Here is a 6,949-nt window from a genome sequence, read left to right as displayed (position 1 = left end):
GCCGCCGCCGCCGGCTTAGCAGGGCCCCAGGGGGGACTCGCCGAACCCGGAAGGGCCCTGGACGTCCCGTGACCTGACGCAGCCTTGGCGTCTGGCCCACCACTGTCGCCCGCCTCTATTATTCTTTAGACACTCCAAATGAGATTTGCCCCAGGACTTTTACACTTGTAATTACCTCTGCCTGGGTATTTACTTGAGTACTGGTTAGTTCACCTAAATTCTGGATCTAATGACTTCAGGTGAAATAATTTGAACACCTGTACATAAAGAAACGTAGATATAAAATGTCCATTTTTCAGCTTTATCATTATACAGAGGGGTTGATTTGCCTTTCATTGTACATTTTCTGGTGGGACAGAAAAGAGTTTAAGGTCAATGTCTTAAATAATAGTTTTAAAATGTGTTTCTTATTATGGGCTTATTCGGTTTGTGGATTTTTCCCCCATTACCTTTGTATATTTAGTGCATTTTAGATTCCTGAAATCTAGAATTGGAGGTATTTTAAGGTGAATCTAATAAGAATGTATTTTCTGCTGTTTTTGCTCTGTTTTCCATGAAATGAAAAATGAGACTATAAGGTCAAACTTGAGTGCTTTGTGTGAACATTAAAATTCAGTAAAATTTTATGTCTTATGAGGTATAAAAAGGTAAAATGTAAAAAGAAAGAAAAATAGCAGTCGAAGAAAGCTGATGGATGGATGGCTGCATGTAGTCACTGAACCCATTTCCATAGATTGCCAAGACCGAGAAATGGAAATGCACACAGCCAATGCGTCCAGTTGGGATGTGAAATTCCACACGCTTACCCCAATGCCAGGAGTATCAGCTGAGGGAAACTTGAAAATAATGAAATGTGATTTATTACACTTGGGAAACACAGCAAGGCTTGTCAAAACTGGTATAAAAATAACAGAACATGTAATGGCCCCAGAAATAATCACAGTGTTGAGCCCAGGTCACGTTGTGTGAAATAACTCAGGTATGTCTGATTAATTTGGTTTCAGGCTGAATTTGTATGAAGTCTGTGTGTGTGTGTGTTGGGGAGGGGGGCATCTGCCCATGCACTGTGAATACTTATTAAGGATTCAGTTACTGTGATTGACAAGCAGAAAACTAAAGCTTATAACTGATTTATAGAGGAATTCTTCTTCTTAAATTGGCTAGCTATGGTACAAATCCCAAGTTTGTGAACGTAGAATCTTTTGCATAAACATCAAGCACAATTGGTCTTTTGGTTAAGGTCAAATTTTCTTCCTTTTACATTCTATTCTTTCACTCCTATCTCCCAGAGTGCTTTACAAAGGTTGAATTTTTAACAACTAGATTTTTTTTCTCTTCTTTTCTCTACCAGAGCTGTCTTATTGTGAACTAAGCTATTTTGTTTAAAGAAGATTAGATGTTGATTTCTTTCAATAAACAGATGTGTTCCAAGCATCTCTAGTCTGTGCTTCCCTTCGCTGTAAAAAGCAATGACACTTGGTTGTAACAGACAATGGTTAACTAATGTAAGTGTCTTAGTTTGTTCCTGCTGCTGTAACAAAATATCATAGGTTGGTAATTTATAAATAATAGAAATCTATTTCTCACAGTTCTGGAGACTGAGAAGTCCAAGGTCAAAGCAACTGGCAGGTTTACTGTCTGGGGAGGGATCTTCTCTCTGCATCAAAGATGTCACTTTGCTGCTACATTCTCAGATGGCAGCAAGGGTGGAAAAGATTAAAAAGAGGGGAAGTGATGGAAGGACAAACTTACTCTTTAGAGTCCTTTTATGATGGAACTAAACCATTTCAAGAGAGTGGAGCTCTTCTGACTTAATCGTGTCCTAACAGGCCCCACCTCTTAATACTATGGAGTAAGGATTGACTTTCAACATGAATTTTGTAGGGACACAAACTTTCAAGTCATAGCATTGAGGAAAAAAAAAAAAAAGAAAAATTACTTAAAGGAAACATAGTATTTAGTAGAATTAAAGGAAAGTCTGAATGACCACATATCAGAAAGGAACCAGAGGTTTGCCGAGAATTGAGGTAGAAGAGGAATAAGAGGCTGGATAGTGGTGTAGTGGTTGAATGCAATGTTCTGTGAGGCTGACCCACATGGGAGGGTTCCCAGCTTGCATCCTACACTGTTGGTTTGTGGAGAATAACATGGAACTTCCTTAGAAACCTACAAATAGGGACCAGCAGTTAGCATAATTACTGTGTTGCTGGACTTCCATGTAGTTGACCGTGGTTCGACTACATGCCTTAAACTCACGCCGGGCACATGTGCACCCAGGATCCCGAGAGGAGAATGGAGGAGAAGGGATTGCAGCATGGCCATCTCCCTGGGGGGTAATTTCTTACTTTCTTTCTCTCTGTCTCTCTCTGTCTGTCTGGCGAGCACATGCACCCTATAGCAAAAACCTCTCAAAAAAAAAAAAAAAAAAGAAAGAAAGAAAACAAAAACAGAAAAAACAAACTGTATTTCAAGCATTCCTCTGACTCCGATTCAACAGTAAAGGTGTTATTCCTTTAAATAGGGTACTGGGGTACATTTTCCTTGATCCGAATAACTTCTCCAAACATGATAAAAACCACTTAGATATAATTTTTTAAAAGTCTCAGTATTAGCACGGACTTCAGTGATCACTCAGCACAAATGAGATTTTGATCATGAAAGTTTTGGTGTTCCCTAAAATTGTTGAGGGTTTATGTCTGTTCACATGCAAGAGATTTAAAATAATTTCAAAATATATTTCAATCTTGTTTCTTCTGTTTGGTCAATGGTTGATTGCCTCTCTTGCCCCTTTCGGTTTGCTCTGTACAAACTGGGAGCTGTTGATGTAGGTGAGAAACGCAGTTTCAGATGTGGTGAGGTCGATTAAGTCAAATTATGCCATTAAGCGAAATCACAAAATGTCATAGCTTTTCTGTGGCCATTAAGCTGTCCAGCTCTGTTTCTTCTGTTATGTGTTTTCCTATGTCAGGACCCCTGAACTTCAAGGTTCTTTTATTTCATTGAGATTCAACACTCTCGTCCCAGAGAAAAAAGAAAGTAATTATTCTGGACTAACCTTAGTGGATTTCAATGTTAAAAAATGTACACCAAGAAGGTAATGCCGAAGAACCTGGCGTATTTGTTATAATGCAATTTTTAGGCATCAGTAAGGGTACAATTTATAGTGTCTTTATGCTTTTCCTCAAGTTACAATCTGCAGGCAACTGGTACTAAGTCACCTCCGATTGTAGAGTTTGTTTATTATTTCTTCTTCTCCTCTTCTTTCTCCTTCCTCTTTATCCCTAGCTCTTCTTTCTGTCTCTCTTGTCTCTCTCTCTCTCCTAAGTATGTTGGGAAGGAAAATAAAAAATTAAGGTTTCTGGTTCTGCTTTTCTCATCCATTGTCATAAGGCTTTGGAAATATTTACATTCAAAATGATTACAGGTAGAACAACATGACTCAGTCCATAAACCTGAGTAGAGAGAAATATCTCCTTTTTTCCTTCTTTTCATTCAACCTAATTTTGGGTTGTGAATATTTATCTTTCTGGCCAAGGAATTGAACCTCTGTTCGCCTAGAGACTCGCTCCTAAAGTCATACAGAGGCTTCTAGGTCTCAGGTAGTGCCAAGCCACTGGAGAGCTTTCATCATTCTGTATGCGCTGTTCCTGTGATTAAAGTTCCCTAAAGTCTAGGGACCCTGCTACCATTTCGTTTTTGGGGACAAAAGAATTTTTGATAATGCCATGAACTTCAGTGTTTAGAATAAGGCTCTCCTAGCAATGCCAAAGAGCTTTACCTCTGAGACTTTGTCATCAGTCTGGAACCTTTGAGGAAGTGGAGCATTAGTACCTACAGGAGGAAGAGTGTCCATTTTCACTCTTTGTAACTTCCTTTCTCTTGTCTTTTTGCCTTTAAATTAATCTCAGTCCAGCCAGTGGCATAGTGGTTGAGACAGCTGGATCCCACATGGCTGACACGTGGTTAGAGTCTCAGACCTGGCTGTCTGAAAAGTATGCCAGGTGTATGTGCAAGCTCAGCATCATCAGAGGAGAATGAGGAGAAGGGATTGTGGCATGGACATCCCCTATGGGGGTGGCTTTCTCTTTCTCAATTTTTTCTTTCTCCTTCTTTCTCTCTCTCTCTCTCTCTCTCTCTCTCTCTCTCATAAGCACATGTGCCCTATAGCAAATTATTTTTTAAAAAAATCTCTTTGATCAATTCAGACTTTTGGAAACAAAAACCAAGGCAGGAAGTGTCTTGTACAGCCTTCGCTTTTCAACCCTTTGCCTTCCTCTGCCCATTTATATTTGGGAAAGGGAAGGGAACAGGCAGTGCAAGAGAAGATGTGAATATTAATATTTCAAAAAATCAATCATTTCACAGAAGAATCTGAATATTACCTTGTCAGGAACATCAACCACTGACATTGACAGATTTTTGTCTTCCACGATGGCAGGGACAGTTGTGTCTCTAATGCCGTGCTAGCCATGCCCTATTGAAGATAAAGCAATGTTTGAAATGTAGATTTGCGTCTACAGAGAGTTTCATGCTTATCTCTTTCAAAGGAGGTGGGGTGGGATGGAGACAGGCTGGCATTTTCAACTGCCTGTCTGACTTGGAGTTGCAAAAGTCAGAGAATTAACCTTGTGTGAAATTCTCAAGTTAAAAAGTTGGGGAAAACACAATAGAAAAATATTATAGTCTCTTCTGTAGACTGAGAAGTACAAATATGCAACTAATTATAAAACAGATAGAGGGAATAAGTACCCAAATATAATTTTGTTTGTCTGTTCATGTAAGTATTGTTGGAGTCAAAGGGATAAACCTATCCGAGGGATAGTTTTAGCATATTTAAGTTGTACCAGTAGTCGGATTCAAATTTTCCTTTAATTTGGCTCTTTTTGGTTCACTCTGATTTAGAAATGAAAATCGGTGTATTATTTTGCTTTCATGGGAGTAAGATGTAGAGCATTATCTTTGTAACACTGTGTGTGCGTGAGTGTATATATGTATATGTATGTATGTATATATATAAAATGTCTCAATAAATACCTATATTCTATATATGTATGCATGTTTATCTATATCATTTAGCCTCAATAACATTTCTTGGAAAAAAGTCTCTCCAGAACTAGATGCTACATATTTCATTTTTCTCTTAAGAAGAGAGGCTGTCTGGTAGGGTGTCCTGGAGCTGGTTTACTGGATTTTCATCCTTGGTCTGACTCTTATACCTCTGTGACTTGAACAAGTTGCTTGAACTCGGTGTTTCCATTTCCTTTTCTGTAAAAGGGGAACATTGTAATTCCTTAATGGCACCTAATACATATTTCATATTCAATTTCTCCAACTGAGGGTAAACCTGGTAGTCACTCCTACTTGTATCCTAGCGGAAATGTTTTCTGTTGAATTGAAAATTCTGAGTGGTGTCAATGTCATTAGGAGCCATTTTCTTCCAGAAAATAGCCTTCTCTGACTGTACTAGGAAACTTGTTTCTCTAAGTCTTCTTAACTTTGATTTTCTTTTTTCTTCCTCCAACACTAATGCTATGGGAGTGATGCTAAATGGTTTCATTTAGAGGTGGAAATTTTAGGGAGGAACATTTTTGAGATGCAGATTGAGTTTCATTTACTTTCTATTGGCACAGTGATCCTGCTCACCTTTCTGAGACTGTAGGATTTTTCGTAAAGAATCATGCTGGAGGCTGTGGCAATACAACACACTCTAATCTGAGGATTGGTTATTCAGCCAGTAGAATATGAAGACATCTTGCTTCTCTCGTTTTCTTCTGTCTGCCTGGAGGCCATTTTATTGACTGAAGTATTTTCATGACAGTGAAAATCAAAGGAAAGGAAGTCGAGTATGTATTAATTCATTTTTAAGCCGCTCTTATCAAAGAGTTGGTAGTTTATGAATCTCAGTCTAAATTTAGATTTGTGCATTATGGCTGAATTTTTCTTTCCCATAATTTCCTTGTTCTCGTTAGTGAGAAGGATCAATAATTACATTTAATAAATAAAGAACATTTCATAAATTAAGGAATTTAAAGAGTTTGGTCAGTATAAGAAGTAATTATATAACTTGTCAGTCAGAGCAGACCATCATCACTGTTGGAAAAGAAGTAATGTCTGCCATGATTTAGAGACTTCCTTTCCATTTGATGCCTTCAAAGCTAAATCCAGTTCTCAAGTTAAGATTATAATTAATTTCTCTGCCACTTTTTAACTTTTTGTTTTTCATGACATTGAACAAAGTGTTTGAAGTACTAGATCTAAAATATATAAAAATTATTAAAACATATTTATATGTTCCTAGGTAACTCAGTGAAAATGGATTTTTTTAGTTGTATTGTGTGACATGTAAAAGCAAAGTTTACAATAGTGTGAGTGATTGAATCATTAACTCTCATCTTACTTAGACTTAAGTCTCATAATAAAAAGTACTATACTACTTTGAGATTATCCTAGACTCAGATGGTCCATTCCAGAAGAAATACAGCCCATGCTGATATTTATTCAACTCAGAAAAGCAAAATGAATGCCTCCAATGACAAGAAAGGAAAATGACAATAAAACAAATTTAGTAATAAACTAGTTTTAAAACATGAAAAATAAAACCAAGATTTATTTCATCAAAGTAAATATGCATCAAAGAATATGTTTTATAATATTGATCTGTCTTGTTTTCTTCAATTCTCTTTGATTGGTTGGTAACATATGTATTGTGTGTCTTCCACCTTGAGTGTAAGCCCATATAGGCAGACCATCTTGTTCATTACTGTATCCCCTGTGTCTGGAAGAAGAAGGTCCGTCTCATAGCACATGCTTGCTAAGTGTCTAGAGAATAAATGGATGAATGGATCTTGTGTAGATATTTCTTAAATCTTAACCAGCTTAGTGATTAAGTGAGTCACTGTTAAATTAGTTAAGATAGTCCTCAAATGATGGCTTCTTTTTGTGTTTTAGG

Source organism: Tupaia chinensis, unplaced genomic scaffold (genome assembly GCF_000334495.1).
Source record: "Tupaia chinensis unplaced genomic scaffold, TupChi_1.0 Scaffold000368_1, whole genome shotgun sequence".
NCBI lineage: Eukaryota > Metazoa > Chordata > Mammalia > Scandentia > Tupaiidae > Tupaia > Tupaia belangeri.
The sequence above is the reverse complement of the archived record's forward strand: the minus strand, read 5'-3'. Positions refer to the sequence as shown.